This window comes from Physeter macrocephalus, chromosome 17 (assembly GCF_002837175.3).
Source record: "Physeter macrocephalus isolate SW-GA chromosome 17, ASM283717v5, whole genome shotgun sequence".
Classification (NCBI taxonomy): Eukaryota; Metazoa; Chordata; class Mammalia; order Artiodactyla; family Physeteridae; genus Physeter; species Physeter macrocephalus.
In genome coordinates, this window is record NC_041230.1 from 8,446,570 (window position 1) to 8,456,637 (window position 10,068).

At 36.7% G+C, this 10,068-nt stretch overlaps 1 long non-coding RNA gene and 1 pseudogene across 1 annotated transcript; both read right to left on the reverse strand.

The window, feature by feature from the left end:
• Window positions 1-4,629: 4,629 nt before the first annotated feature.
• Window positions 4,630-8,777, reverse strand: LOC114484093 (uncharacterized). Its single transcript, XR_003676616.2, has 4 exons — window positions 8,247-8,777; window positions 6,779-6,871; window positions 5,441-5,549; window positions 4,630-5,303 (listed from the first exon to the last, which is right to left on the reverse strand). It is a non-coding gene; the product is annotated as an uncharacterized lncRNA (long non-coding RNA).
• On the reverse strand, window positions 7,413-8,252 carry LOC102973250 (60S acidic ribosomal protein P1-like; annotated as a pseudogene).
• Window positions 8,778-10,068: the final 1,291 nt, after the last annotated feature.

The following is a 10,068-nucleotide window of genomic DNA, read 5'->3' on the forward strand; positions in this document are numbered from 1 at the left end:
CCACAACTACTGAAGCCTATGTGCTTAGAGCCCGTGCTCTGCAACAAGAGAAGCCACTGCAATGAGAAGCCTGTGCGCCACAGGGAAGAGTAGCCCCGGCTTGCCGCAGCTAGAGAAAGCCCGCGCGCAGCAATGAAGACCCAATGCAGCCATAAATAAATAAATAAATAAGCAAATAATTTTATTTATTTATTAAAAAAAAGACTCTCCAGAAATTGGGCATAGAGGGAACCCACCTGAACATAATAAAGGCCCTATACAACAAACCCACAGTAAACATCATTCTCTATGGTAAAAAACTGAAAGCATTTCCTCTAAGATCAGCAACAAGACAAGGATGTCCACTCTCACCACTATTATTCAGCATAGTTTTGGAAGTCCTAGCCATAGCAATCAGAAAAGAAAATGAAATAAAAGGAATCCAAATCAGAAAAGAAGTAAAACTGTCACTGTTTGCGGATGACATGATACTATACATAGAGAATCCTAAAGATGCCACCAGAAAACTACTAGAGGTAATCAATGAATTTGGTAAAGTTGCAGGAAACAAAATTAATGCATAGAAATCTCCTGCATTCCTATACACTAACAATGAAAGATCAGAAAGAGAAATTAAGGAAACAATCCCATTTACCATTGCAAGAAAAAGAATAAAATACCTAGGAATAAACCTACCTAAGGAGGTAAAAGACCTGTACTCAGAAAACTATAAGACACTGATGAAAGAAATCGGAGATGATACAAACAGATGGAGAGATATACCATGTTCTTGGATTGGAAGAATCAATAATGTGAAAATGACTATATACCCAAAGCAATCCCTATCAAATTACCAATGGTATTTTTCACAGAACTACAACAAAAAAAATCTTAAAATTTGTATGGTGACACAAAAGACCACAAACAGTCAAAGCAATCTTGAGGAAAAAAATCCAAGCTGGAGGAATCAGGGTCCCCAACTTCAGACTATACTACAAAGCTACAATAATCAAGACAGTATGGTTCTGGCACAAAAACAGAAATACAGATCAATGGAACAGGATAGAAAGCCCAGAGATAAACCCACGTACCTATGGTCAACTAATCTATGACAAACGAGGCAGTGATATACAATGGAGAAAAGACAGTCTCTTCAATAAGTGGTGCTGGGAAAACTGGACAGCTACATGTAAAAGAATGAAATTAGAACACTCCCTATACCATACACACAAAGAAAACCTCAAAATGGATTAAAGACCTAAATGTAAGACTGGACACTATAAAACTCTTAGAGGAAAACATAGGAAGAACACTCTTTGATATAAATCACAGCAAGATCTTTTTTGACCCACCTCCTAAAATAATGGGAATAAAAACAAAAATAAACAAATGGGACCTAATGAAACTTAAAAGCTTTTGCACAGCAAAGGAAACTATAAACAAGATGAAAAGACAGCCCTCAGAAAGGGAGAAAATATTTGCAAATGAATCAACGGATAAAGGATTAACTTCCAAAATATATAAACAGCTCATGCAGCTCAATATCAAAAAAACAACCCAGTCAAAAAATGGGCAGAAGACCTAAATAGACATTTCTCCAAAGAAGACATACAGATGGCCAACAAACACATGAAAAAATGCTCAGCATCACCAATTATTAAAGAGCAAGTCAAAACTACAATGAGGTATCACCTCACACCTTTTAGAATGGCCATCATCAGAAAATCTACAAACAATAAATGCTGGAGAGGGTGTGGAGAAAAAGCAACCCTCTTGCACTGTTGGTGGGAATGTAAATTGATACAGCCACTATGGAGAACAGTATGGAGGTTCCTTAAAAAACTAAAAATAGAATTACTATATGACCCAGCAATTGCACAACTGGGGATATACCCAGAGAAAACCATAATTCAAAAACACACATGCACCCCAATATTTATTGCAGCACTATTTACGACAGCCAGGACATGGAAACAACCAAGATGTCCATCAACAGAGGAATGGATAAAGAAGATGTTGGACATATATACAGTGGAATATTACCCAGCCATACAAAGGAATGAAATTGGGTCATTTGTAGAGAGGTGGATGGACCTGGAGACTGTCGTACAGAGTGAAGTAAGTCAGAAAGAAAAAAACAAATATTGTATATTAACACATATATGTGGAATCTAGAAAAATGGTACAGATGAACCGGTTTGCAAGGCAAAAATAGAGACACAGATGTAGAGAACAAATGTATGGACACCAAGGGAGAAGGGTGGGGGGGAGATGAATTGGGAGATTGGGATTCACATATATACACTAATATGTATAAAATAGGTAACTCATAAGAACCTGCTCTATAGAAAAATAAATAAAATTCAAAAAAAAAACAAACCCCTGCTGTATAGCACAGGGAACTCCACTTCACTGTACAGTAGAAACTAACACAACATTGTAAAACTATACTCTAATAAAAAAAAAGTGATGCTGTATATACACAATAGAATATTATTCAGCCATAAAAATGAATGAAATTCTGCCATTTGCAGCAACATGGATGGACCTAGGGAATATTATGCTTAGTGAAATAAGTCAGAGAGTGAAAGACAAATACTGTATGATATCACTTATATGTGGAATCTAAAAAAAAAAAAAGAGAAACTAATGTATATGTAAAACAGAGACTGACTCACAGATAAAGCAAAAAAAACTAGAGGGTACCAAAAGGGAGAGGAAAGAGGGAGGGACAAATTAGGAGTATGGGATTAAGAGATACAAACTACTATGTATAAAATAGATAAGCAATAAGGATATATTGTATAGCACAGGGGATTATAGCCATTATCTTGTAATAAACTTTAATGGAGTATAATCTGTAAAAATACTGAAGCACTATGCTGTACACCTGAAATGAGTATGATATTGTGAATGAATTATACAAATAAACAAACAAGGCATAATAAATAAAACAATAAATGAATCATATTACATGGATCAATTTAATGAAAAACAAACTATTACTAATCATTATGAAATAGATAACTTGAATAGCCCTATATAACTATTAAGGAAATTGAATTCATAATTTAAAATCTCCCCAAAATACAATCTCTAGGCTCAGATAATTTTGGTAGAGAATTCTACCGAACTTTTTTTCCCCTTTCTTTTTAGCTTTCCACAGGATCAGTTGAACTGCCAAACATTTAAAGAACCAACTCCAATTCTAGACAATCTCTTCGAGAAGCATAGGATCACTTATGGAGCCAGTACAAACTTTATACCAAATGCCAGTATTCATTCTATGAAGCCAGTATTGACTTGACACCAAAACCAGACAGTCCAAAAAAGAAAACTACCAACAAATATTTCTCATGAATATAGCTGCAAACTCCTTAGCAAAATACGAATAGAATTTAGCAGCATATAAAGAATTACTATTAACCATGCCAAGTAGGGTTCATTCAATACATGCAAGGCTGGTTCAATATTTGAAAATCAATGTAATCTGCCATATTAACAGCCTAGAAAATTACTTGATCATATCAACTGATGCAGAAAATGTATTTGACAAAATTCATAACCCATTCATGATTTAAAAAAAAAACTTTCGGAAACTAGGAATGATTGGGTAGCTTCTTCAACTTGATAAAGAGTATCTACAACAAATCTACAGTTATCATCATATGTAATGGTGAATGACTGAATGCTTTACCCATAAGACTGGGAACAAGGCAAGGACGTTCACTGTCACCACTGCTACTCAACATAACTCTGTAAGTTCTACGCAGTGAAATAAGGCACAATAGGGATTTAAACATTTACAGCTCAGAAAGGAGAGCCTAAAACTGTCCCTTTTTGCAGATGATGTGACGGTTTATGTAGAAAATCCCACAGAATCTACTACAGACGAACTTCTAGAAATAAGTGATTTTAACAATGTCATAAGATACAAGATCAACTTGCAAAATCAGCTGTATTTCTATTACTAGCAATGAACGTGTGGAAACAAAAATACAATACCATTTACAACTGTGTCAAGAATTAAATACTTAGGTGCAAATCAAACAAAACAAGTACAGGACTTATAAGCAGATAAGTACAAAACACTGATAAGAAGTTTAAGATCTAAATAAATAGGTATTCCTTGTTAAGAGATTGGAAATTCAGCATAGTCAAATGTCAGTTCTCCCCTAACTGATATACTGGTTTAATGCAATTCCTATCAAAATCTTAGCAAGATTTTTAATACAATATTCTAAAATTTATGTGGAGAGACAAACTGCAGTAGCTAACACAATTCTGAAAAAGAAGAATAAAGTGGTAAGACTCCCTCTACCCAGTTTTAAGGCTAATTACATAACTATAGTACTCTATGATATTGGCAGGGGTTGGGTATAAAGTCAATGGAACAGAACAGAGGATAAAGAAATAGCCCTACACAAGTATGGAAAATGGATTTTTGACAAAGATGTAACTCAGTACAATAGAAGATGGATAGTCTTTTCAACAAATGGTGCTGGAGCAATTGAATATCCATAGGCAAAATAATCTACCTAAAAACGACACCATATACAAAATTTAGCTTACAATAGATAATAAATTGTAAAAGTATAAAACTTTTCGAAGATAAAACAGAAAATATTTCTGACCTAATTATTGGTGGTGACACATTACACATGACACCAAAAGCATGATCATAAAAGAAATAAGGGATAAATTAGACTTTATCATAATATAAAACTTTTGCTCGGCTAAAACCCTGTTAAGCAGATGAAAAGACAGGCTACAGACTGGCAGAAAATATTTGCACACCCAACCAGAAATCCAACAAATCCCAATAATCTAACAGAGAACTCATAAACTAGAATATATAAAGCACCCAAAACTCAGCAGTTAAAAACAACAACATTATATTTAGAAAATGGGCAAAAGGCATGAAGAGATATTTCACCAAAGAGAATTTATGGATGGCAAATTAGTACATGAAATGATATTCGGTGTCACCAGCCATTAGCTAAAAGCAAAATTAAAACCACAATGAGAAACCACCACATGCCTATTAGAAAATCTAAAATTGAAAATAGCAACAATACTATAAATTCTGGCAAGGATGTTGAGAAACGGATCTCTTACATATTCCTGGTGGGAATGTAATATGGTATAGCCACTCTGGAAAAATAGTTTGGCAATTCTTTAAAAAATAAATGGCGGTGGTGGGGAGTAAATTAGGAGTTTGGGATTAACAAATACACACTATATGAAATAGATAAACAAGGACCTACTGTATAGCACAGGGGACTATATTCAGTATCTTGTACTAACCCACAGTGGAGAGGAATCTGAAAGAGAATATATATATGTACACACACAAACTGAATCACTTTGGTGTACACCTGAAACACAACAGTGTAAATCAACTATACTTCATTTTAAAATACATATATATATATATATATATATATGTATATAAACTTACCATATAACTCAGCAGTTGTACTCCTGGACATTTATCCCAGAGAAATGAAAGAATTTGCCCACATAGCATTGTGTGCCTGATTGTTCATAGCAGCTTTATCTGTAGTAGCCTAAAATGGAAACAACAAAAATGGGTCTCCATACCATGTAGTACTACTTAGCATTAAAAAGGAATAAACTATTGATACATGTAACAATTTAGATAGATCTCAAGAACATTATGTTTAGTTTTGGAAGCCAATCTCAAAGGGTGATGTATTACACAATTTCATTTATCCTCGAAGTGATGAAATTATAGAGATGTGAAACAGATTAATGGTTTCCAGGGATTAGGGATGGTGGGGTGGGATGCAGGTGTGATTTATAAAGGGGTAGAGAAACATCTTTGTGGGGGTGGAATTAGTTCTGTATGTTGATTGCAGTGGTGATTACATGAATATATGCACATGATAAAATGACATAACTATATAAACACATTGTACCAAAGTCTAATTCTGGGCTTTGATATTGTACTCTAATTATGTAAGATGTAACCATTGGTAAAAACTGCGTGAAGTATATATAATCAGGACTATCTTTGCACTATCTTTGCAACTCCCTGTGTATCTAATTATTTCAAAGTTTAAAAGTTAAAAAAAAACTTTCAATAAATAGGCTGAAAAGCAGAATGCACACAGCTGAATTGTGAATTAGGAAGCCAGGGATTAAATTGCTATACGGCCCAGAAGAAATCAAATGTAACAAAGAGATGCAATATATGGAACAAAACGACATAAAAGAAACTGATTTTCCTCCAACCATTTAATATAAGTCCCAGAAGACAACAGAGCTAATTGAGGAGAGATAGTAGTAATCAATGAAAATACCTCAAAATAAAGAAGGATGTAAGTCCTTAATTTGAGAGAGGCCTACCAAGTTAATAAAATTCTATTTAATAATTAATTCTGACATATTTTTCATTTTAACTTCTATGAAACTGAAATGCATCTTTATATCAGAGACATGTCATAGTTTAATTCAATGTTTTCTTTCCTTTTCAATGGTACATAAAATAACTGTGGTCCTAAACGTGACATCTTTGAAAAAATTATGTAAAAAATAAGTACCTACATCTAGGCACATTTTAGCAAAATTTCCAAAGAGAAATAAAAAGATAAAATACTGAAAGCTTCAAGAAAGATTTTTAAAGTTTACTTTCATAGGAATAAGAAATCAGTTGGGACAGAAATCTGTTTGCAGCTGAACTTGGTCCTCTCCCTCTCAGACTGCAGTCAAGGTGTCAGCTGGGGCAGCAGTCATCTCAAGGCTCAAATTGGGAAGGATCTGCTTCAAAACTCACTCATATAGTTGCTGATAGAATTCGGAGTGTGAGCCTTGGTTCCTCACTGGCTGTTGGCCAGAGATCATCCTTAGATCACAGCATGGAAACTTGCTTCATCAGAGAAAGCAAGAAGAACCAGAGTGTTGTGAGCAAGACAAAGTTACAGACTTTTATAACCTAATCCCAACGGTGAGATCCCATCACTTTTGCCATATTTTATTCATTAGAAGCAAGTCACTAAATCTAACCCACACTAAAGCAAAGGAGATTACAGAAGGATGTGAATACCAGGAAGCAGGGATCACTGGAAGCCATTTTAGAAGCATCCTATCTATTGTATCTTATTACTTGCTACTCCATCTCCCATCCCCACCCCCAGACAATTTTCTCATTTCTGAGCCAGAGAATACTGTTATAGATTAATCCAGAGTCACACATTATATCACCTGAAATCAGTACATGCTCTTCAGATACAAAATGGACCCCACTATAGGTTTTCACCTCTCAGGAATTCCCAGCATAGATCTGTAAGCAGGCTCTAATCATTTCCTTGCCCACCCCTAAAGGCCTCACAAAGCCTGGGATTTCACCACATTCTTTTTTTGTTTTGTTTTGTTTTAGACAGTTCAGCTTCTTATTGAACAGGTAACAAAAGAGGTTTAGTCAAAGAGATCAAAGCCCATGTCAACATCAGACTCCTCAAATTCTTCTTTCTTTGCTTCCACTTTCTTCTCCTCAGCTGGGGCAGAAGTGGTGGAGGGGGGAGGACCTCCTGCTGGTGCAGGATCAACTGCTGGGGCAGGTCCCTGAGCCCTTATATTGCAGATGAGGCTCCCAATGCCAGAGCCTTTGCAAACAAGCCTGGCCAGAAAGGTTCAACATTTACACTGGCTGCTATAATTAGGGCATTGATCTTATCCTCCATGACCGTAACCTCATCGTTGTGCGGCATGAAGGCCCAGTAGATGCAGGTGAGCTCTGAGATGGAGGCCATGGTGTGGGCGAATGCTAAGCGGGGAATGCTGGGTGCAGTGCTAGCCTCAGGATGAAGTGAGGGCCTAAGCCTAAAGCGGCCTGCAGCTTCCTCAGAAGGACTGAGCACCTTAGCAGCAGCTGAGGCCAATCAACACTAAATCCTATTTTATCTACAGACATGGGTCTATGGAAAAGTTCAGAACTTTCCCATGTGCAAATGAAATCATCCTTTATCATCAAATTACAGAACTGACAAGAGATGGTCAAGTATCTCTCTGAAGGGACTTTATTTTTGCTTCACCTCTGGTCTAGACAGAAGACTGAGTACCTAAGAGATGCTGATTTCTCCAGTACACATTTGAACAGTGGTTTGAGGAGACTGGGGCACAGAGGAGGGACCTGGAGTGCATTCCTCCAAAAATAGGAGGAACTGGGGAAGTTTCAGAATAAAAAATTAAAGTCTTCACATAACCTAAAAAATGACAGAATTTAACACTGAAAACCAACTTACATGACCCATGGGTTTAGAATTGCTAGAATTAGACAGTCTTCCTTGGAACTCATCTACTCAAGAATCCTAGAATCCAGGGAAGTCTTATCTGGGAGGAGGGAAAAAATGAGGCAATGAGATCAGAATTGCCATGGAGTTCACAAAATGTCAAGTTTTTTCTCCTCCATTTTTTTCTTCCAAACCACCCTCCCCCCATATATACACTGGGAAGATAAGGTGGAGTCTAGGGACCTCTATGCTTTCTGCAAACCCCAGGGAACCCTGATGTAAACAGATGGACTCCTAGCAGATGTTCTCCTGCATTAAAACAGAAGTGTGGGCACTTTAACAGGATTTCCACCAGTACTGCATTCTGGGATGCTGAGCTACACTTGTGACTAGACTGTTCAAACTTGATCTTCCAGGCCAGATGAGGGGCCATATCATCCATATAGAACCTCCTTTAAGGTTTCTGGAACCTGATTGACCTTCCACATCCTAAGTGAGAAAACTGCACAGACCATGCATTCTTCTAAGCCTACATTACAACTCTCAGATTCTCACGGCTCATCACTCTCATTTAGTATCCAGACTGGGAAGGAAGAAATCATGCCCACTGTATCCAGCCAAAAATGAATAAATTTTTGTCTTTTTTTCTCTTTTAGTCCTAATCATCAGACCCTGCTATGAGATTAAGAACCATCAGTTAGCAGGCTTTGTTGAAGGGCCAGGTGTCCATGAGCCACACACATTAATCTACACTAGGGAGACATCAAGAGTCTATTATTAAATGGCCCCATCCTTCTTCCCCTTAATTATTTAAATTGAAGTATAATACACATAAAGTATGTTAAAAGACACTGATCTTAAGTATACAGCTTGATTATTTTATGTGTACAGGAGGGTGACTACCACCCAGATTGAGATACAGAGTTTTTCTAACATACAAGTTTCAGTCATGCCCCTTCCCGGTCTATACTCCCTGGGTGACCAATATTCTGACTTCTATCATAATTGATTAGTTTTACCTACTTTTGAACTTCACATAAATGAAATCATACAGTACATACTCTTTGTGACTGACTTCTTTCACTCAGCATAATACCTTTAAGACTCATCTATATAAATGTACCCGTACTTTCTTTTCTCATATTGTCATATTGTTATGTAGTACAATTTTCTTATGCATCCTGCTAGGGCATTTTGGTTGGTAACATTTTTGGGTTAAAATAAACAAAGCTGCTATTAACATCCTTACCCATATAATTTTGTGGATAAATGTAATCATTTCTCTTGAATATACACTTAGAAGTGGCATTGGGACTTCCCTGGTGGCCCAGTGGTTAAGAATCCGCCTGCCAATGCAGGGGACACGGGTTCAATCCCTGGTCTGGGAAGATCCCACCTGCTGCGGAGCAACTAAGCCCATGCGCCACAACTACTGAGCCTGCGTGCCACAACTACTGAAGCCCGCGTGCCTAGAGTCTATGCTCTGCAACAAGAGAAGTCACCACAATGAGAAGCCCACGCAACACAACGAAGAATAGCCCCCGCTCGCCACAACTAGAGAAAGCCAGCGCACAGCAATGAAGACCCAATGCAGCCAAAAATAAATAAATAGATAAATAATATAAAAAAAGGAGTGGCATTAAGGGTCATAGGATAGTATATCTTTCTCTTGATTTCATAGAAAAGTTAAAGATACTCTTATAAGAGCTAGTGTATTTATGCTGAATGACTTTTCTTTACCCCTTCGTGTTCCAAATACATATCTGAACAAATCTATGTTTTTTAAGTATAACTATGTTGAATTACTGGGTACAAAAGTATGGCTAGAAGTTCC